The 23,658-nt window shown below is 39.9% G+C and overlaps 1 long non-coding RNA gene across 1 annotated transcript in view; it reads left to right on the top strand.

The window, feature by feature from the left end:
• LOC137154616 (uncharacterized) overlaps window positions 1-23,658 on the top strand; it is a 65,099-nt gene that overhangs the window by 36,572 nt on the left and 4,869 nt on the right. The window contains exon 2 of the long non-coding RNA XR_010920249.1: window positions 1,002-1,129. This is a non-coding gene — a long non-coding RNA (uncharacterized lncRNA). The remainder of the gene's footprint in view (window positions 1-1,001; window positions 1,130-23,658) is intronic.

Genomic DNA, 23,658 nt, shown 5'->3' with positions numbered 1-23,658 from the left:
CTAAAACATCAATCAGTCCTCACTTCACGTAAGTACTGAGGTATATTGGTGAGGTGACTAAAATGTAGGTCTCTGTCCATCTGTATTATGTACTGGGGGTGAACCAAAAGATTTTAGCTCTTAATTCTTTATCTTTCGTCATCAATGCAGCGCTAAAATTATTAAAAGCAATGAAAATGCTATCATCCTATGACCAGGTGTTCTATCATTAGAGTGCCAACTGGCCACAGCTGGGGCCAAAAAGGATACATCTTTAGGAGATGTTGGAAAGCTCCTCTCCATTCGAAACAAACAAGCTAAACAATCAACAGAGTACCATTGACCAAATGGGTAAAGGCTGTGGTCAGTTCCAAAATGAGGAGCAGGGAAATCACACAGTTCAGTTGGTTGGGTGTGAAGAAAAAAAATTGTTCTGACCGGGTTTCTCTGTGAAAGGAGTTGCTGCTATCAATCCCTTTCCTAGTAAACAGGCATCACAAATACACCACTGCCACAGTGGGCAACCTCATTAACCATCTCAGAAGAGAAGAAAAAGTCTGAATGGGCATTCCCCTTAGAGCTGTGCCTTATAGAATGGGATTGAGTTACACTTGCTGCAAACTGTGGGGAAAGCTTGTATTATGGCTACCCTTATTGAATCCTTTGTATATTAGTAGAAGACCCTGCTTTACACAGCGGTCAATTTGGAACCTTTCAGGAGCATTAAATTTACCAAAGATTTAAAAACAAAACAATACATCCAATGAAACCATTGGAGAGATTGTCTTGGCTGAAATGAATATATTTGTTTTACAAAAGTACATATGATAATATTAATATAAGATATTAAATCAAATAAATGGGATTTTGGACAGAGCTTAAAGGGTAATGTTATTGAATTGGTTGAATTATTGCTTTTCAGCAATATTCTTTATTCTCGTGGTGATTGATTGGTTTACTGTCAGGGGAAAAAATCTTTGTAAATGTTTAATTTGTGTTGTTTCTCTTTTTCTCTGTCTCAGGAGAAAAGACACTGGGCTTTTGTCTTACAAAGAACATCTACCAGTGAGTCAAGTCGTGGTTGGAGATATTGACCGATCTGGATCAGAATCCAAACTAACTGTGGGTCCTGTGCGCTGTCAAGGAGACCGTAAGTGGGCTGTTTTCTCATTGCTGTTGCTCCTGGTTAGCTTATAGCACTGTTGGAACATAGGAAAATGTTAATTCTTCCCACCTAAGCTCATGCAAGTTACATTTTGCTCATAAAAACTTCCTAGCAGAGTCTAAGATGGGTGGAGAAAGGGAAAGAAACGACCATAAAACCACCGATATAAAGAGCTCCACTTTGGATCTAAAATGTGGATGTTCATCTTTCTTGTACGGTAAATGAGGCATCTTTGACTACCTAGCTAAGTTTATGATGATATAAACAGTAATACAAATAGTGTAAGAGCAGCACTCAACAGCTGTGATGCTGTTGAGTGCTGCTGTTAATGCCATTAGCACTGCTATTTATATCACCATAAACTAAGTTTATAGAGATATAAATAGTAGCATTATGGCTAAATGCATCATTGTAAACTAAGGTTATAGCTGTGCAAAGTTTGACATTACTGCTATCAAGTATCAGCCTCATCAGAACTCAATATTGATTTGTAAACCAAGGATTGTTCTCTGTAGCAGTTTCTAGTTTTAAACTTGTGCACCTAATAGGGGATACATACCTTCCAACTTGGTCTGTGGGAGGTGCAATATATCAGTGTGTTAGAGACTGAAGTGTATGTTATGTAGTAAATGATGGTAGGTGAAAGAACTGAAAGAAAATGAGTAGATTTGGCCTAACCTTTATTGTCTTTCAGAAATACAGCTGGTAGGATGATTCCTTGTGTTACTATCAGATGCATTTAGCCTGTTTTTCTGATGGAGAATTTTTCTGATTTCTGCTAAAATTCTTTCTGGTTTCTATTAATGTATTTGATGAATATTATGTACAAACATATTTCATGGGATGCTTGCAAACTGTTCACATCAACTATTTTCTGTTTATTATTTATGGTATATGATTTATCACCTGAGTTGCAAGTTATTCTTTGAGTTATAGATGACTGGCATTTTTAACAGGATTTTGCAAATTATGAGTAGGAAAAAAGGAATAGCAAATACTTTTTCATCCACACATACCCTTATTCATATGTTGCACATGAGTATTAATATGAATAGAAATCCATATGAATGTAGCCATTCCCAAACATTAGTGTGAACAAAACCCAATTTTCTCAAGTCATAGAATCATAGATTATTAGAGTTGGAAGGGACCTCAGGAGGTCATCTAGTCCAACCCCCTGCTCAAAGCAGGACTAACCTCAACTATATCATCCCAGCCAGGACTTTGTCAAGCCTCAGCTTAAAAACCTCTAAGGCTGGAGATTCCGCCACATCCCTAGGTAACCCATTCCAGTACTTCACCACCCTCCTAGTGAAAAACTTTTTCCTAATGTCCAACCTAGACCTCCCCAACTGCAATTTGAGACCGTTGCTCCTTGTTCTGTCATCTGCCACCACCGAGAACAGCCTAGCCCCATCCTCCCTGGAACCCCCTTTCAGGTAGTTAAAGGCTGCTATCAAATCCTCCCTCATTCTTCTCTTTTGCAGACTAAACAAGCCCAGTTTCCTTAGCCTCTCCTCATAAGTCCTGTGCCCCAGCCTCCTAATCACTTTTGTTGCCCTCCGCTGTACTCTCTCCAACTTGTCTACATCCTTTTTGTAGTGCGGGGCCCAAAACTGGACACAATACTCTAAATGCAGCCTTACCAATGCCGAATAGAGGGACATAATCACTTCCCGCAACCTGCTGGCAATGCTCCTCTTAATGTAGCCCAATATGCTATTAGCCTTCTTGACAACCAGGGCACACTGCTGACTCATATCCAGCTTTTTATCCACTGTTACCCCCAGATCCTTTTCTGCAGAACTTCTGCCTAACTCATCGGTCCCCAGTCTATAGCTGTGCATGGGATTCTTCCTTCCTAAGTGGAGGACTCTGCACTTTTCTTTGTTGAACCTCATTAGATTTCTTTTGGCCCAATCCTCCAGTTTGTTTAGGTCCTTCTGTATCCTATCCCTACCTTGCAGGGTATCTACCACTCCCCCCAGCTTAGTGTCATCCGCAAACTTGCTGAGGGTGCAATCTACCCCATCTTCCAGATCATTAATGAAGATGTTGAACAAAACTGGCCCCAGGACCGACCCCTGGGGACTCTGCTTGTGACCGGCTGCCAGCTAGACACGGAACCATTGATCACTACTCATTGAGCCCTATGCTTTAGCCAGTTCTCTATCCATTTTATAGTCCATTCATCCAACCCATACTTCTTTAACTTGCTGATAAGAATACTGTGAGAGACAGTATCAAAAGCTTTGCTAAAGTCAAGGTATATCACGTCCACCGCCTTCCCTACATCCACAGAGCCAGTCACCTCATCATAGAAAGCAATCAGGTTGGTCAGGCATGACTTTCCCTTGGTGAATCCGTGTTGACTGTTCCTGATCACCTTCCTCTCTTCCAAGTGCCTTAAAATGGATTTCTTGAGGACCTGCTCCATGATTTTTCAAGGGTTTGAAGTGAGGCTAACCGGTCTGTAGTTCCCTGGATCCAATTTCCTCCCTTTTTTGAAGATGGACACTATATTTGCTTTTTTCCAGTCCTCAGGGACCTCCCCCTGTTGCCATGAGCTTTCAAAGATAATAGCCAATGGCTCTGTGAAATCACCTCAGCCAACTCCCTCAGCACCCTCGGGTGCATTGCATCCGGCCCCATGGACTTGTGTATATCCAATCCGTCTAAATAGTCTTGGACCTGTTCCTTCAGCACTGTGGGATGTTCGCCTCCTTCCCATTCTGTGCCACCCAGTGAAGCAGTCTGGGAGCTGATCTTGGCTGTGAAGACAGACGCAAAAAAGGCATTGATTACCTCAGCTTTCTCCACATCATCTGTCACTGGGTTGCCTCCCTCATTCTCTAAGGGGCCCACACTTTCCCTAATCTTCCTCTTGTTGGCAACATACCTGTAGAAACCCTTCTTGTTCCCAACTACCAAATAATAGGGATTACTGGAACATGGTTTAATTCAACAGCCATTTGGAGAATGAATGAATGAATTTAATTAATTGATTGATTGATTGATTCCTAATGGTCCATTTGCATTGTATTCAGTCTTCTGTTTGAGTTATGCTGCTATGATTTATGTCTTCATAGAACTTATCCTGTGAATAATTTTATATTTTTTTCCATGGCCCTGAATTCACGCTGAATTTCTGGCCAACCCCCATCTCCCGTGCATTCTCCCTTGGATTCTGGAATCTTCCTCATTCTATGCCCTGTCAAATTGGTGCTGTATCCCAGGCCAGAGCTGCTGAAGAGATCCCTTTTTATTCCACAAGCACCTTACCAAGGATCATGAGGATTAATTAATGAACTGTGTGTGGGATGCATTGAAATCCTTTGTGGGGAAAGAGATCAATCCAGCAGGCTTTGAACCATTTTCATTTTCAGTGACCCATCTGGGATTGGACTTGCTCAACTGGGCAATAGCTGGAGTATCATTTAAATGGATTTTGGAAAAGAAAATTTCTCAGACCCATTAGGGCAAAACTATGCCCTGTTCAACTTCTTGGTGGGCAGAGACAACCATACCTGCAGATAGTTGGAGGGAGGGGGGCAGAGTGAGGGCAATGGCTTCAGCAGATATTACTGACCGTGCTCAGTACAAGCCAAGCAGCAAATCTGCGGAGGACACATGTCTCCCTCTCCCCCCCCCCCCTTGCATATGTCGCCTCTATTGGTGAGAACCACTTTGAATGTGAGTTTCTGAAAATTATTTCAAACATGGTCAGGTTGCCCATGTAGATGGGGTCATAAATACACAATATGGTGTATTTCCCATGAAAACATCATTCTCCATACTGGCCCTTTTTTGACTCAGCCATACCCCTGATATAGCACTGACTGATGGCCATTCTCCATGCATTATTGCAGGTTAAAGCCAGTCCCTGCTGCCCACAGCACCTCTCCCCTTCGTGACAGTGCTAGGGGAACAATCAGAGCTGCACAGGATGGGTGAGGCAGAAGAGGCCTTTAAGGAGTATCAGTTACACAAGCACCAAGCTGGGGATCTTTTGTTTTCCCCTCCTCCTTTTTTATTTTTATTTAGTTATGTATTTAACTGTGCAGGGAAATTGGGGCTTGGAGGAGTAGATTGATCTGTCAGGAACAGAGATGCAGATTGGCTTGGGGATCCTGCATTTGGAACAGTGCTGGTTATGGGACAGTTTGTGTATTTTCTAATAGAACTAACAAGACTTGCATCTTTTACATTTATGGTCCTGTGCTTGAGACATTGGACTAGGATTCAGGACGTCTGTATTTCATTCCAAGCTCTTCCATAAAGTTTCTTTGCAATCTTAGTGAAGTCATTTAATCTCTCTATGCCTCAATTCCTCATCTGTAAAAAGATACTTCCTTTCTCTGTCTGTTTTGAATGTAAACCCTTCGTGGCAAAGACTTTTTCTTACTAAGTGTTTGTACAGCACCCATGTGACGGGGAACATTCACCTCTCATGAGCACCTCTGTTGGTCAGGTGCAAAACTGCACGCGCGCGCACACACTCTCTCTCTGCTCCCTTCAACCCTCCCTCTGTCAGCAGTTAACATCATCAGGTGGGTCTTCAATGGCTCAGCCCTCCGGCTAAGTCACACAGCCCTTGTTGGTGTCTTTGGCTTTGGGCTCAGTTCTCAGCCCCTTCTGGACTAGCTTTAAGTGTGTGTTTGCCCTGGTATAGCACAGTGCCCCCAGGGCTTTCTCCCTGCAAACTCTTTAAGTCCTGCCCTTCAACTGAGCTTCTAAACAAGCCTTATCCCCTTCTCAGGGCTAAGGCCACCTTGCCAGTGGCCGGTGCAGAGACCCGGACCTGCCCACTACTCCAGGTCCTGAGCCAGGGATCCTCAAATAATTGTCTCAATAATTGCTACTGCTGTTCCCTGGGCCACTTCCCAAATAGCCCTTCCTCTTCATCCTTATCGCAGAGCTGAAGTTCTTCCTCACAGAATGCCAATATCACCAGAACCCGTCTTCTGGTTCTCCCTTGGGCTCCAGCAAGGAGCCCCCTTCCTTATGCCTCTGGTCCTTGCCAGGAACTGATCTACTCAGGCTCTGCCGCTCCTTTTAACTGGGCCTGCTGCACTCTGACTAGCTGCTTCCCTGCAGCCTCTCTAGGCAGGCCTGGAGGACCCATCTTCACTGCTCCTTTTCTGGAGTGGAGTGTAATAGGACCATAAAGCCTCCAGCAGGGGGCTTCAAAGGGCCTGGTGCATCCAGTCAGAGCCCATCACAATGGGGTTTCACACTGCTGCTTTTCAAATAATAGAGTAATAATAAGAATAAAAGGTTAGAGTGAATAAATGTGAAGGTGAGTGTTGGTTTTTTTAATATGTAGCTGGATCAGAGGTAATATGAGCCCTGTGTATCAAACTACTGCTGTATCCCAGACCAGTGCTGTGCTAATGTAGCAATGAAAAGTAATTGATACAGATTCTTTGGTCCATCCAACACAGCAGTGGGAGAGAGGAAAGCAAAGTGGTTCTATGTAATCTTTGCATTCCCCCAATCCTGATGGCAGAAATTCTAAATTGTGCCCAGTTGCCTATAGCCCCAGGATTATTGTAGGGAAGCAACATTCTGTTCACACTCCTTTCTCCAAAGGTATGTCCACTCCAGCAGGGTCAGAAAAAGGGGTGGTGGAGAACCACTATATTGACTCTGCATCATCTGTGCCTTCCCCACGTCCCTTGGGGTATCCTCAGGAGGACAGTTTAGCTGTTTTTACAGACTCTTAATTAGCAAAATTGCAGTAATACATAGTGATGCCCACTATGCTGGAGTGATGCAAAGGGGCTGCAGCAAGTGTGAGAAGACACGCTGCCGGAGCCTTTGACTGCGGTGGAGACAGGCTCTGGCAGCTTTCCCTGCTGCCACCCCTCTGCTAGAACCTTTCCCTGATGCTGGAGCTTTCACTGCAGTAGGGAAAGGCTCTGGTAGCAGAGAGGTAGCAGGACGCTACACTGCTAAAAATAGCAGTGTTGACATGGGAGGCACTGCTTGGGTGTGTAGAAAGCCATGTAGTGTAAATACCCTAGGTTCAGACATGCAGGGCCCTCTGCTCTGCTCACCTCAGCTGTACCTGACTGTCTACACTGCTATTTATACCATGGTAGCTGGGCATGTAGTGTGTGCACTCTATAAGCTGCCATAAATGTGCATTTTTGTGCATTTTGAGGAAGTTTCAGTGCATTATGCTAGGATATCTGCACACAATTCAAAAAAGACAAACCAACACTGGTTGCACTCAGTTCATGTTTTCAGCATTTTCTTCACAACCATGAGGATTGGAAATGGAATCTTATTTTTAATGAAAGCTTAAATTCCAGATCACAATTCTGTGCTTCAGTGTGAATTGCACAGCAAATTCTATAGCCACAGAATTTGTGAGGCCTTGACTTCAACTAAATGTTGCAATTTGGCAGCGTCTTTTTTTTAATGATCCTTTTCTACATTTGAGTACAGAAGGGAATAGAATATCTATTACATTTCCAGATTTGTCCTCTTCTGTGGGTCCTCTTTCCTTTGTGCTGTTGCTGCTAGAAAGGAGGAGAAAAATTTGCGGGTTTTTGATTCTTTGCATCTCAAATTTATATTTATATTTTTTCTCATTTCTTCTCATTGTGTGGAGCTGTTGCACTTACTGCAGCTATCTCCACTTAGGGTTTCAGGCAGTCCAACAGCAGCCGTATTTATGTGAAATCCACAACAACAAGGGGAAAAATCTCCTTGACAGATGATAGAAATTCAGGAACTAATCAAAACTCTGTTCCTACACTAGTCCATTGATCTCTTGTGTTCCCCTGGGAAATATACCATGAGCTCTTTATTCATTGATCCTTTTCCTGTACTTCATCATTACTCCTTGCGTGATTTGATACTTTGTTGCTTTCATTTCTGAATATTGCTCTTGTTGTTTTAATCTCGCATTTCCTTTTGGAAGCTGTTAATAGAGTTGGCTTAACAAATAATGTAATATTTTGGATCGGTTCTTGATTTTTGTACAGGTGTATTTTACTGTGACTGGTAATTTGCACTGTAATCACTCTTTCTAGACTTTATAAAAAATGATAGATGCTCACAAGACCATTTCCTTTGCCAGGTATGTTTGTATTCCTTAGATACAATACTTGATCTGTATCACATGTACAGGTCAATAACCTAGCATTGTAATAGGGTTTCATTAGCTATCATAAGAAGTAAGCTTACTGATTCATATGTTCATACTAAGGCTGTTTTAATCATTTCCCAACAGGGGAAGGCGTTTACTAGAGCTTCATAAATCCATTAAATTGACGTCCTCCCAGGGACAATAAATCCATTCCTGTTAATTTCAGCTGATCTGTACATCGAAAAAAACTCATAAAGTTCACTAATCTTGTTTCAGCAACGTGATGTGATGTCTTAGCATTGTTTGCTTAACATGGTTTTCTACATAATAGTTCTGTGTCATAGGAAAACCCCAAAGCAAATGATATCCTCAGCAAAATAAAGACATAACTTATAAGTCACATTTAGTATAACAAGGCTGGCTTAATGATTTGTTAAAATATATACTCACATCTCTATGATCCTTACATTCTCTTGTTTTCTTTGAACCAGGTTTTCAGTGATACCACCTAAGATTCAGGGGAAAGAAAAAAATCACAGCCTCAGTGTGAACTTGTAATTCTCAGTTGGACCTTAAATTCATAAATAAGGTCAATTTTTAATAGGGTACACAGTGTGTTGACTAATCAGGCCAGCTGTGGTGTCAGTATTCTATACATCAGTGTGTTATGTTAGTAGGTGTCACAGCTGAGCAACAATTTATATAGGTAATGATAAATAAAACAGCTGTTTCAGAATTTGAGTTGGAGAAGGTCTACTCCTACCATGTCTTAGGCAATATTCCAATAATATAAGTCTTTACCTTTTAGTTCACTAGACATGGAAACAGTGTGTCAAATGCAAACTAACATCAGAGTAATGGTAAAAGAAGGTCAATATTTTCTAACTTAGCTGCCTACAGTTAGGTGCCTAAACCAGTAATTAGTCACATAGATAGAGGTGGCCTCGTTTTCAAAGCCTGAAGCTCCCTTTGACTTCGGTGGAAGTTGGTTCAGTTTGATAGCTGTTGATAGTTTGAAATTCAGGTCATTTCTATTAAGGTTCTTAAATATTTGTTTTTAAAAATGTTACTCTAGAGCTGTTTTATTGTTTCCCTGTTGCTATATATGTCTTTAAAGATGGTCAAAACTCAGCATTTCTGTTCTATGGGAAATTTCAACATGCCAAATTGGAACAAAAAGAAAAAATTTTGAAATTTCCTACAAAACTACATTCCTACAAAAACTACATTTCCTACAAAACTACAAAAAAACATTGTTTCGGGTCAGACAAAACATTCTGCTTTGATAAAATCTAAATATTTCATTCCAGTTTTAGTTTTATTTTATCATTTATAATCATTAGAAATGTATTTAAATTTATATTGTAAATTTTATAACAATGAAACATCACTGAAATGAAACATCAAAATATGTTGTTCTAATAAAGTCAAAACGTTCCACTCCAGCTTTATGAACCTCCCCCCTTTCTTTTCAATTTTTCTCAAAATGAAATTTTGTTAAAATTGACTTATTCCACTAGAAAGTTTCAACCTGCTCTAACTTTTTAACTTGTTTTGCCTGACCACATACTTGTATGAGAAACCTCAAAGGAAAAGTCAGCAACTGCGAGATGTTGATTTTGGTGTCTCCATATTGTGATAAGGTATGGTCAAGTAGCTATGACAGAGTCACTAAAGGCAGATATGTAAGCCTCAGATTGGTCAGAGCCCTGTTCCCGGCCAGCTGGGAAGGGGTTACTTTAGGCTAATGAGACCACCTGGGGCTAATTAAAGGCCTGCCCAAGACCTATTAAAAGCTCTTGCTCCAGTCAGAGTGGGGTGGGAGTTTGGAGCTGTGAGAGTAAGGAGCCAGGAGCTGAAGGAAGCAGAGCGACAACCAGGAGCGGATTAGGGGGACAGAACCACGGTAGGGAGAAGCTGCCACTACCAGGAGGGTGGCTACTAAAGCCCGGGAAGGGTACTGTGGGAAAGCAGCTCAGGGAAAAGACTGTAACAGTTTAGGCGCACTAGCAGTGGGAGGCTGCTGCCATCAGGGTCCCTGGGCTGGTGTCCGAAGTAGAGGGTGGGCTCGGACACACCCCACCGGCCGCAGCTAGGATGGCCAAAGTTCTCCCCAGAGAAGGGGTGAAGACCCCACAGGCCCAGGCCAGGACTATAGGCTACGGTGGGGGCTGACCGCTGAGGGAAACGCCAGACCTAGAGGCGCCGGGCGGACGCCACATCAAGCGCCACACCACAATATTTGGTACTCTTCGCTGTGCGTCAATACTCACCTAATACTCAGTGTGATGCTCTGAGGTATTGTGATATTAAAGGTGCCATTTTTGGAGTGAAATTTGAAAGTAAGATTCTGACTACTCAGGTATGGATTGGTCTAACATATTTGGGATGCTGAAAACATCCTTCCCTGCCTGGTAAATATCCTGTGTCTGTAGGTGATACAAGAGACCAATAACCATTTCAAGGTATGCTATCTCATAAACCACCTGGAACAAAACTAATGCTATATAGCTTTGGAATGCTTGAGAATCCCATTTCTAGCTTGCTCAGATATTCCAAAGCAAATTGGTTAAAACAGTTGGATTTTTTAAAAATATATATTTTATTTACATATGAATGGACCTGATTCTTTACTAGCTTGCACCTTTGTGTTGTCATTTTCTCTTGTTTAAAGAGGAAATAAATCAGTACCCGGTCAGGATGGTAGCATTTTCCACCCATTTTGCACAGGTATAATTGACTGCAGGCAATGGAGAATCTTGTGTGTGGACCATTAGAGAAAATATGACTGTGATCAACTGTCATGATTCAGGGTTAGCTGTACCTTTGACCCTTAACTCAGTCTCCGTGTAGGTACCTCTTTCAAATGACGGTTCCTGTGACTTCACTTCTGTCATAGTGGAAATCCCATGATTCAACCCACTTTTTGACTTGGTCTCTGGGCAACAGCATATCTATTCACCAGCCAAGCAGGTCCAGCTGGGTTTGGCAGCTACTCTAGACTTCCCTCTTTTGGGAGCTGGAAGCAATATGAAAATGCAGTGACATCAGACAGCACCTTCAAAATAAAGTATTATTTATTTGACCAGAGGCACATAGCAAGCAGAGAGAAATGGGATAAAACAACAAAAAGGCCTACATGTATATATATATTAATTAGTCTTACCTAAATCTTAGCATTTCCCTGAAGACTTAGTTAGGCCTGACTTATCCCTGGTAATCTGCTTTTCTGGAGACTGGGTTAAAGTTTACTTCTCTGCAAAACCTGGCTCTCCTCCTCCATGCCTTGGTTTCCAAGTTTGTTGTTTAAGGTGTCCCACCTGAAGGTCCTGACCTTGTCCTAAGCTAGAATGTGCTTGTGTCCCACCTGGACAGAGACAAAAGACCATCACACCTATATTGTCAGTTAAACACTGGTGATTGGGGTTATCTACAGCCATTGACTTTGGTTCTTGCAGAATAAAACCACCTACAACTGTGTAATCCATAATTATCTTTTAGCAAGCAATTCAATGACCATCAAACCAACAGAGGCACACATAATATTCCTAAAATTAATACAGATATCTTCCACTTTCTTCACACCAATGTAATTTACTTTTTATTGTGCAACTAGACCTACTGTACAATTTAGGTGGGATTTTCAAAAGCAATGAGGTCAAGAGGAGCACATTTTGGTTAACAATGGGTGATCATAAAAATCTCACCTTACGTTTCCAATGGTTGCAACTGCCTCTACTAATCAGAAAATTAAAACTCTTGCACAATGAAATTTTTACTGTTTTTTTTAATTCATCCATTGTGCAGGAACTGTCTGCCATACAACTAATGTTATATTATAAATATAAATTAATTCACAAACCATCAGAAACTATGTAAGACAAAATACCTTAGCAATTATAATTAAGGCACGAATATGTCACGTAGGTCATGGATTCCATGACTTTATGAGACCTCCATGACTTCTTGAAAATTCCAATAATTCAGCCCCAGGTGGAAGGACTCCACCCTTGTGTCTGAGACTTTTAATAAAAATATCTGTGCCAAAATTGTAGCCTTAATGATAATGCTACCAACAAAATGTAACTGACCAGTAATAAGGAAATTTTTATTTGAAAATTTGATGACCACCTGCCTAATATTTCAAGTTCATTTTGATTGCGTATGTACTAAGTTTTCAGTGGATTTCGCTACAGCTGATGAAATATGAATAACATTTTGATAATAATCATCCAGTTAATTTAATCAAATAGCTCTGATTATTGTTCAATATCAAGCTGCTTCCTTTAGAGGCTCATAAGAAAAAAGATGACCTGGCAAGCTGTCCTGCTAAACCTTTCTAAGTAAATAAATCCACTCTATTATTAGGTCTTTAATATCTAATTACAATGGTTTCATCTCCCATGACTATGTCTATCTCTTTCTGCTCACCTGTTACTCTGTTTTATGCAGCATAATTTGATTGGATTATTAAATATAACTGGAATTTCTTTTACTATATGTGAGGAAAAATATTTCAAACAGTGAGCAATGTTGGAATGCTCTGCAGGGATGCCTGCTTGTTTCCAGGTTAACCTAGACCCTTCCTACGTCTCAGTAATATGGCATGACTTACTGGCATATTGGTTTCTATGTTCCAAAACTGGTTCCCTAGTACCAGAAATAGAGGAAAAGCTATAAACACCATGAGGATAGGAGATGACAGACCAGTAACTGATAAAAATAGGTAATTTCATTTTCACGCATTTCAAACTACACACATGGGACTGGAAGAAGGAGCAGGAAGGTGCGTGCCCCTTAATTGCTTCCCTCACACACATTATTCATTGTCAGCTATCCCTCAATATGCGGTTGAAGTCTGCTAGGGTAAAAGTCATTGATGAGATTTCAGATGGCTGAGGAATCCAATTTGTGCGCTACAGATTTTTCCATATATGTGATAAGTAGTTGCTTGGAGAGAGCACAACTGCTGGCCGGGATGTCGTACATTTTCCTTCCTCCTCTGTCATTTCTCAGCCTCCTGAGCGAGGTGAGTCTCTTCAAAAAGGGCTGAGGCTTGGTATACATTACAGTCTATTGCCAACTAGCTCTTCCCAATGTGTGTGGTCAATGCCTCCCTTCTTGAGATACACTTTCAAGGTGTCCTTGTAGTGTTTCCTCTGTCCCCTGTGGGTCCTCTTATCATGACTAAGTTGAGAAAAGAGGACTTGCTTCAGAAGACGAGTATCAGCCATCCGCACACAACGACCTGCCCAGCAAAGTTGACGTTTCATAATCCTTGCCTCAACACTGGTGATGTTAGCTGCAGAGAGAATGCTGGCATTGGCGCAATGGTCTTTTTATCTGATACAAAGAATCTTCCTAAGGGAGCGCTGTTGGTACCACTCCAGACATTTAAGATGGCTTCAATATGTCACCATGTCTCACACCCATAGAGAAGAATTGGGATGACTACTGCATTGTAGACCAGAATCTTAGTTTCCATCCACAAATCTCTGTCAATAAAGACAGAACAGAGTGACTTTCCAAAGGATGTGTTCAGACAATGGATCCTATTTTCGATCTCCAAATCAAGGTTGGCTGCCTGGGAAAGGTGGCTACCAAGGTAAGGGAAATATTCAACATTTTCCAGGGTTTCTCCACTGATGACAATTTATCGGGGAAGGGGGGCAACTTATGCTGGGACAGGCTGGTGGTGCACCTCAGTCCTCTCAATGATGAGGGTGAGTCCTAGGCTATGATAGGTGCCAGAGAAGAGATCTAAAGTGAATTGTAAGTCAGCTTCAGTATTTATAAGGGATATATTGTTGTATCCCTTATAAACTGCACAGCATGTGTTATAGTTATTGGTTGGAGTTTGGGGTACTAGATTTTCTGGGGGGGAATTCTTGTCTTTTGAAACTCTAATTCGAGTTCATTGTTGTCAGTAAATACTGAGAAAGAGGAGAAAATACTATAGAGTATTTACGGAGTTGTAATTTCATCAAAGGGAATTCGCAGATATTGTAAACTGGAAAATTAGAATTCAGAGTGAAACTGCCCCTAATATAAGCTCTCAACAAGCTGTTTTATTTTGATAATATATGATCCATAGTGAATGCTACCATAAACAGCACTGAAAGATTTAATGCCCCTGTATTTCCAGATGAGATTGAGGTTTTGCTGCAGGAACAGCATGACAGCATATACAACTGTAATTGTTTTAGTCCCAACAGATGATTTCTTTCTCTTTTGACTCAGTTCCACCCAGTATGAGCTAAGTATTCTTGACGCTTTGCCCATATTACTTTGTTCCACTGGAGGAAGTAGCTTTGTCCTAGAAAATGTGGGGAAATAGACCATGAAGCAGTGTAGGTTTCATTGAGAAACATTTTTCACGCACACCTCTGGATCTACATACCTTTTAATGTCACCTCAGGAAACAAAACAAAACATGGAATTGCTAAGATTAATGACTTCCGTGCTCATGATGTTCTGATTATAGGCCTGTCAGCATTTACAACTTGGCCATAAAAATTCATTGTGAGTTGAAATTTTGTGTACAAGTCCCCAGTGGACTCACAGAGTAGACATGCAACATGACCCAATTTTATCACGAATCACGTGGATTCACAAGAGAGGCTTGAATACTTTCTAACAGTTTGCTATTCACTGTCAAATGTTTGATTTGGGTGTTTGATTTGCCAAGATGATGTGGTAGATTAATTTTTTTTTTAAATCTTTAACCATCTTACATCTACTGTCCATCCCGCATATCGGAAAGGATCCAGACCAAACAGTGTGAAATGACATTACCCTGAATTCACCACCCTTGAAATGCTAGCCTTTGCAGTTTCTGACCTAAGCAGCAGAACAAGCACACTAGAATGCCTAATGGTGCAAGAAAGAAATGTAGAATGAAAATTATTTGGGCATATGGATAAATCATACACCCATGCAGACACTGGTAAAAACAGCTCAATAATCCGAGATCCTTTATATATGATCAGTCTTGCTAGAGAAAGTGGGATACTGCCTTTTTAATAGCAAATACTGAATCTTTATCTATCTATTGTTTGTTTAACGCTGATTCTCCATCTGAGCAGCATCTGGATGTAGTGGAAGGTGGCAGCTGCAGATCACTGATTCAGAGCAGCCTAATTTAGGCTATTGGCATGAGGCCACATACCTTATGCCTGGGGAATACTCGGCATAGTTCCATTCTATTCTGCCATGTCCCAGTCCCCTCCCTGTTCCACCCTTGTCTCTCCCTTGGAATACCGTGAGTTAACATACTCCTCCCATCTGCTTACATTGGCAGTGGGAGGCAGCTGGCATAGCAGAAGGCAGAGCCACCTGCACCAGATGTATGCCAGTGGACAGTTTTCCTTCACTAGAGGAATGGCCATCTCCGGTAGATTGAAGGCTACTTCGTCGGACTTATGTGATGCACAGTTGCCTTAGCAGAAAGGAGAATCTGGCTCTTTGAAATTTCCTTAGACTTAGTTGCCAAAAGAATTATAGGAAAAATGCAGGGAGAAATTTGACGAGATTATTTTTTTCTGTCCATGTGTTTGTGAAGAGTAAACAGCGAAAGCTAATTCAGCTGTGATTTATATAGTGATATAATTTATATGTCAAATGTAAACTCATGAGAAAACAAGTATAAGAAGGTGTACTTTGCACTGGCATTCAGTGGGTGTTTAAAATTAATGTAATTTAAATTTCAATGGGGCAAATTGTCTTCTCTTTGAACTGAGAGGAGAATTTGGCCCTGAAGAGCTTGAAGGAGTGTACACAAAAAGGTAACCAAGGGGGAAGAAAAAACAAAATAATCGTACCAGCTTCATCATACACTTTCCTGTTAGTTATTTTTCTAAAACATTCCCTTCTTGCCCCTCAGTATGTAAATTGCCCATTTGCATATCTACTGAATGTCAGATTGCTGTAAAGTAACACTATTTCACCATTTTACAACACTTTTCTTTCCAACTCACACCACCATTTACATCACCACTAGATTTGGCCCTAAGACTTCCCTGGAAGTTGCACCTGTTTTAAACCAGGTGCTTAGTAAATTAAATCCGATGCATATGAAATTTTACATACACATGCACATCTTGATATAAACCAGATAATGCACTTTGTGTGAACTTTATAGCCCCTAATAATTTTTTAGTCATACTCTTTATATATTTTATACTGCTGTCATGGGACCATACATGCACCAGCTAGTATCCATAATCATTCTTCTCACTGATATTAAGAAAAAGATTGTATAGCTTAATGGATAAAATATAAGCTTCATATTTCAGATCTGTAGAACTCAAATCCAATTAAAGATCTAATTTTATTAAAATTTCCCTTAACTTTTTTCCCCATCATTATGATTATATTACAGGTTAATTTTATCATTTTTCTAAAGCTAAAAAAAAAATCCAAATAATTCCACATGAAATATTATATCTAAATTCCTAGGGCATGTAAGCAAAGACCTTTTAGCCTAGTAGATGACATACAGTAGCTGTTCATATTAAATTTAAATCCTGTTAGGTTATACTTTCATTGCAATTTAAAACATTTTTCCATCCATGTGATTATATTGTATATTAATTTTTTACCACTTTTTTACAGCAAAGTAAAAAAATTAATTAATGTGGGCTACAAAACATGAGAAAAAGAAGATTGAAAAAAGCAGTGTATAAAGAAGTGGGGCCAAATTCCAGGGTGACGAGAAAGGGGCTGTGGATTATTTGTCAGTAAATTGATGTGAGACAAAGGGAAGCTGAGCCTAAATTGATATATTCTGAATGCTTCTGGGACAGGAATATTTTGCAAATTACATCCTCTTAGACTCATCTCTAATTTTGACCTAGTATCTCTGGATAAATTCAGAAATTATTTGTAAAATGGTGTAAATTAGGCCCGCTAACATTCATTTAAACCCCCTTCTACGCACTGAGACCCCATAGGTCTATACATTCTGACTCTACTGAACTGTAAAGGTATAGAGCCAGAAAATGGTGTAAGGAGATGTGAGATGGAGAGTGGAGGCGTATTCTGTCGTCTTGTTATGTAAACTACAGTTTAGTGTGCCTTATACATTGGTAAGCGAGTGGCAGTAGATCTAAGGGAGCCTGAGAATAAGAGTGGAAGTGGATCTAACTTTACACCACTGTACACCTGACTTTTATATTTCACCCATGATACCGAATAAAATAATCATGTTAGTAGAGGACCAATCACTGAAATGACCAAATTAATTAATTAACAAACTAATTAAGAAAAACGTAACTAAGTGGGAAACCCCTGACATTCATAAATCCATCTTTGAGATTTCTGTATCTGAGGAAATGGAACCAAGTTAGCTCTAATTATATCTTAACGAATGAGACCATTAAAATAACAAATAAGTTTGCAAATAGATATGAGTGAACCACAATTAATAAGTAGGTTCAAATGGAAAGTTCGGGTTGTTGGTATTTTTTTTAACCTCATATAAACTGTTAGAAGACCCTCCACACTACAGCCTTTCCTCCTTGCCCCATACATTTCTTGTGGAGTTTCTTCCTACTCATCCTGGCAGCTCATATTCAATACAGTATTGGTCCAAAACACTGCATCTTAATTAACCACATTACAGTGTTTTGGTTGATATCTATAATTCTTTATTATTATATTTATTTATCATTACATGATATTTAGTCACAGTGATAATAGTACTTTACACAGAGATATATGAAACCCAGGATCATATTTTTAAAGGCTTATAGGCATTACTGCACTCACTGTCACAATGCCTAAGTTTCATTTTCTGAAGGGATTTGGCACTTTGCAGCCCGTCAATGGGATTTAGGCTCCTAAATGCCTGAATCCCTTCAGAAAATGAGATTTAGTTTCCTAAATCACTTGGGCGTTGTGATACCTAAATACCTTTAAAAATCTGGGCCACAGTCCTTTACAACCACAGTAGGTTTAGTCATGATCAAACAAGCAACAAATAGTTGGACATATTACCAAGACATGGAGAAGCATTGTGAAAGAAAGAGAGAAAGTAGAATAATGCAATATTATTATATTTTTAACAAGAGAACTGAGGTCTTTGAGTTGATTTGGCAGCTTTTCACCCCAGTCTCAACAAAAGTTTTTGGGAGAATGTTTCATGCCCTTCTACACAGTGGCAGAAATTTTCTAGGAGATACCATGTGGTCCTCTCCCAAAAGGCAGAAGACCATTCTCTGGAGATCCATGATAATGATGCCTCAGAATGCACAGTATCCTATGTTGTCTTCCACACAAAATATGCATACACTCTGGATAAAACAAGTTGTGGGGAGACATAGTTGGTCTGTGGGTCCCAAGAAGACTGCTGTTGTGAGTCTCCTGTGATTGCTGAAGCAATTTCAGAAGTGTTAGCAATTATCTTGGAGAATGACTGCACCACACTTTTAAGTGGGAGAGGAATTTGTCTGGATCACTGAATGAAGGGAACAGTGCTTTATGGCTGGTGGATAGAGGGGAGAGAGAAGTCAAACTGCTGCAAAAGGGCACAAGGGGCGACACTGGAATTCAGATGGGTGGAAGGATTTAAAAGCATCTACATTTTTGCCTACGCACGTATGTTTTTGCTTCTGAGTATGCACACTGCAGTCTATGCCAAGCATCCAGGTGCCTAAGTCCCAGAACAATGCACAAACCAGGGAAAGATAGGTGTTCCTCTGCCAAACTTGCCTGCAGGGCCCAATCCAGTAGGTGAGCTCACAAGTTTATAGGCAAGTTTATAGACACAAAAGGGCAGGGAGGAGGGGTGGGAAAGGACCTCCCTTATATCTTTTATCCAGATGATTAGGATATTCATCTGAGATATAGGAGATCACCAGTCCAAGTACTCCAACCACTTGAGGGGGAGAAGAGATTTGAACTGGGATCTGCTACTGTGGTGAGTGTCCTAACCAGAGATCTATGGGATATTCTGAGGTGGGGTTCCCTCACTTTCTCCTGTTTAGCTGTGGATAAATAATGAATGAATCATTGGATCAGAGAGAGAGAGAAATGGAAAACAAGCTTGAGAATAACTCTGTAACCTGGTGATTAGAGCACTCAGCTGGGAGACCCTGGATCCAATCCCCCTGCTCCAGTGAAAATTTTAATTATTTATTCACATTGGAACAGCTTCAACAGGAGAGACTGAGCCACTGATTAGGGCAGTCACCTGAGAGGGGGCAGATGCCTGTTCAAATCCCTGTTTCTCCTCAGGCAGAGGAGGGACTTGAAGCAGTTTCCCACATCCCAGATGAGACCTTAACCACTGAACTAAAAGTTATGAAGGCGCGCCCACACATCTGCATTAGGAAAAAAATGTTCAGAAGCAATGTAGCTGCCTAACTCCAAGAGGGTTTTTGCTGCTGAGAATCTGAAGCAGAGGTGGTTCCTATCTCTGAGAGAGGGGCAGGGTTTAGCACACGCTCCTCAACTTGCAACCTCTCCTTGGCTAGTTTAGGCAAAGAGCTGCCTAGTGTGCTGGCTTTTGCAAATCCCATTCTGAGGCACCCTATCTCTGCCCATTCATTGTATAGGGAACCTAGGTGTCAAACTCAGGCTTTGTGAATCCCAGAGATTTTGTAGATGCCTAAAAATTGGGCACTCAGCATCATCACGCCAGAGTTTCTTTGTGAATCTAGCCCTACATTTCAAGTCCTTTTCTTCTGTGGGAAAACTTGTGAGAGGAAAACAAACAATTGAGGAAACTGTAAGAGGTGACCTATGTGGAGTTTGATACCCCTTGTCATTTGTGCAGGATGAGTCCATAAAGATTCTTTGTCTTCAGACTCCCCACCCCGACTATGCTGACCTCCAAATTTCAGTTCCAGCCTGCAGAACTCCACATATGCAACATTTATGCAGCAGGTCTTCTGCGGGCTCAAGGGGAGAGGTATGATACCTCTTTACCCTTGTTAATGATGTTAATAACTTGTTAATAACTTGTCAGTTATTTTAGCAACTAGGTACGTTGGTGATTCAGAAGAGAAACAAAAAATAAAACTAAAAGTGCTGATCATTGTATTCAAGTTTTTAACTTTACATCAGCTCAGACAGAACTAAAAACAGATGAGTGGAAAATCCTTTGAATCTCATCATCATTTTTTTCCTCAATAAGGCAATGCATGCTAGTTCCATCCGTTTACTCTTAGGAGCTTACAGTAATCTGTACCTGCAAAGTCTTAGCTAAGCTTGCAGAATCATGGAGCTCTCAGTCTTATAATATTAAGCAGTAAATTCTAGTATTTTTATACACTTTTATACACATTTGCAAAGAGTCATCTGTTTTTCTTTTTTGATCTAATTCAAAGATCATCATTTTTGGGGGTGGGATTTGGTAAGTCATTTGTAAACAACTGTAGGAAAAGGCAGGCATCAGTGACAGATGCTTTTAAAACAACTTTTTCAGCATTTTATTTTATCAATCAATTTCTAGCATTCATATTTTATGTATTTTATTATTTAATCTTGACTCCATGAACTACCACTGAAGGAAAACTTTTGCCTGCTCTTTTTAAATATTTTCACTTTTGAAAAATAAGGGACTAAAAACAATATAAATATAAATTGATTATTTAATCAGAAGTCACAATTCATGTTTATATATCCAGTACACTGCTCTATCATTTATTTAGACTATTTAATATGTTGAATGTGAAGATGATTTACCAGTTTGAGTCATCATGTCTTGCTATCCCAAAGGCAAGCAAGATCAACATCTAAGGAAAACTCAGATAATTCCAAGAAGTGATGGTGACTAGAGCTGGGTGGGATAAGGTGTTCCCATCCTACAAGAGTTTTTGAGATTAAAAAAAAATATCCTTTCCCAAAACAGGTCAAAAAGTTGAAATCTTAAACATTTTCATGAACCAGTAATCAAAAAAAAAAAAAAATCAGATATGATGGTCATTCGAAACATTTAGTTTTCAATATTTTGAAATATTTTGTTTAAATTTGGACCTTAAACAAAACTTTTAAAAGTATAAATTATCTTAAACTTTTAAACAAAAAGTCTCTTGAAATTGAAAAACTAAACTTTTTGTTTCAAAAATGACACAAGATCCCATTTTGATAATTTCAAAACTTTGTGAAACAAATTTTTTGTATTGGGAGATTTGTCAAAACCAACTCATTCTCATGAACACTTTTGATTTCAACAAATAGGCATTTCCGATATTAAAAAAAAATGTTTTGTTGGAAAATTTCCAACCAACTGTGATATTGAGTCAGAAGGTGGCACTCTTCCTTCCCTTGAGCTATGTCCCAGGTTGAGATATAGACTTATGATCCTTACCGCTTTTGGATTCTAAGTAACACATCGGGTTTTTGCAATAGTTTCACTGTCCTGTCTATTACAGTGTGGTCAAATACATTCTGCCTACCTACATTCCTAAGGCATCTCTCTGTATACTACCCAGCTAAGAGCTATCTTCACTCTGTTTGCTAAAATCAGTTCTGTATTGTTGTCATAGAACCACATTATCACACACGTGGCTCAATTTCACCAGTGGCTAAAGTGATTCCTCTGCATAAAATTGTAAGGCACTTTGGGATTCAGTGGAATGGCAATTACTATATAAAAGCAAGGTAGCATAATATTTGGCATCAATTCTATATTGCATGGAGTCTACAGTAGTCCAAGATGCAAATGAAATGAAACCAGAATGTTATGGGAGCAAACAGTATTGGGAGTGTGGCAGGAGGAGTTATCATTTAAAAGTGTTATTTCAGCAACTGTATAAAATGAGTATCATTATTATTAGCAGCAGCTCTGACATGACAACCAGATTGAAACTGTGTTTTTGTTTTGTTTTTTTATCCATGAGCTATTGGAACTTTTTAAATAACTGAGATTTATGAACCTTCATTATTGTAGTCCTTTTTAGTTCTGCTTTTTATGTTTTCCGGGATTTCGAGGATCTTTCCGGAAATCATTATGCTTTATGTTTACTTTAAAAAGAAAAGAAACCCATAATAGTTGGCCAGAGAAGTTATACTAATGAGATTAGAGCAAGAAACTGAGGATGTCAAATACAACAATAAAACAATATTTCAAAAAGCGGAGAATTTGTCATAATCTACTTGGAAAATCTAGAGGACGGTGACAAAGGAAAACGCAAAATTTTACCCTGTAGTAAATTTTGATCTATCTCATCAGGACTAAGGGTCCTAGCGCTCAGGCTCCAGTCTGAGCCCAGAAGTTACACAGCAATGAAACAGCCCCGTGAGCCCGAGTCAGCCGGCATGGGCCAACCACAGGTTTTTCTTTGCTGTGTAGATATACCCTAAATTTATTTCATTGCACTTTCCGGACATTCTTTGACTGCAAAACTCTTAAAGATCAGAAAATACAATGTACTTTGAAAATACTCCTGAGCTTGTTAAATATTTAACATCTTCTGAATCAAGGGGAGGGAGTAGGAGGATATACCATGTTCTTTCATCCCACCAAATTAATAACGTAATCAAAGTGAACTTCCTGGAATAAGATGCAGGTTTTTGTGTTTAAGAAATGGTTATTCATAATAAGCTAGAACATTAGCATTATTTTTCAATGTCTAACTGTTCCTTATTTTTCTGGCATGAGCTCATTTTCTTTTCAAACAACACAGTTGCCTCTTTTACATGTGTTTGCTTTTAAACACAAACCCACTCTAAATTAACTTTGTTAATGCCCTCTTGAAAATCCAACTCAGTCAACATGGGCTGTCAACTGGATCTTTCTCTTTAAATCAGCAGCTCTGGAAATCATCTATACTAAGGTGAGGAGAGGGATGGAGAGGAAGAGTCAGCTCTTCCTTTTTTATTCTTGGGCGTTCTCACACAATTGCACTTCGCTAATATGCCCCAATCCTATTCTGGAAAGATAACCTTTAGAGTTATGAGGTTAATTTAGTGTCCATATCTGTTCAGTACTTGGTCTCTTCTGAACCAACAACTACTTCAATTTTAATATAGACACCTGCTTACTAACACTCATTCCACAGAGACTGTTCAGATACTAGGTAATAATGACTAGCTCAACAGTCCCTAATGACATCAGCTAGTATTGAACCAGTGACCTAGAAATGAAAGTTTCTATATCTTTACTAAACCTGTGATCATTTTAGTTCATTAGCAGCCATTAATTGAGTTATTGCTTGGGGATCAAATGGTCAGAGTAGCTATCTTAGTAAGCCCAAATTCCTCCAAAGACCAATGGCATCACCCCCTGAACAATTCATCCTTCATCAAATAGTCCGAGAGACAAAGAGTCATCCTCAACTTTTGTGTGCAAGTCTGCAATGTCTCCATCCAAACAAAAGAAAGGAAAAGAGAGGAAAAAAAGGGGGGGGGGGAAAGATGTGGCTCCAATAAAAACAGAAAATTACATATTTATCACTAGTCTATTAAGTCA

Source organism: Emydura macquarii, unplaced genomic scaffold (assembly GCF_026122565.2).
Source record: "Emydura macquarii macquarii isolate MOO-44397 ecotype Brisbane River unplaced genomic scaffold, CSIRO-AGI_Emac_v2 contig_1263, whole genome shotgun sequence".
NCBI classification, from domain to species: domain Eukaryota; kingdom Metazoa; phylum Chordata; order Testudines; family Chelidae; genus Emydura; species Emydura macquarii.
Note: the sequence above shows the minus strand (reverse complement) of the source record. Positions and strands in the feature narration are given on the sequence as shown.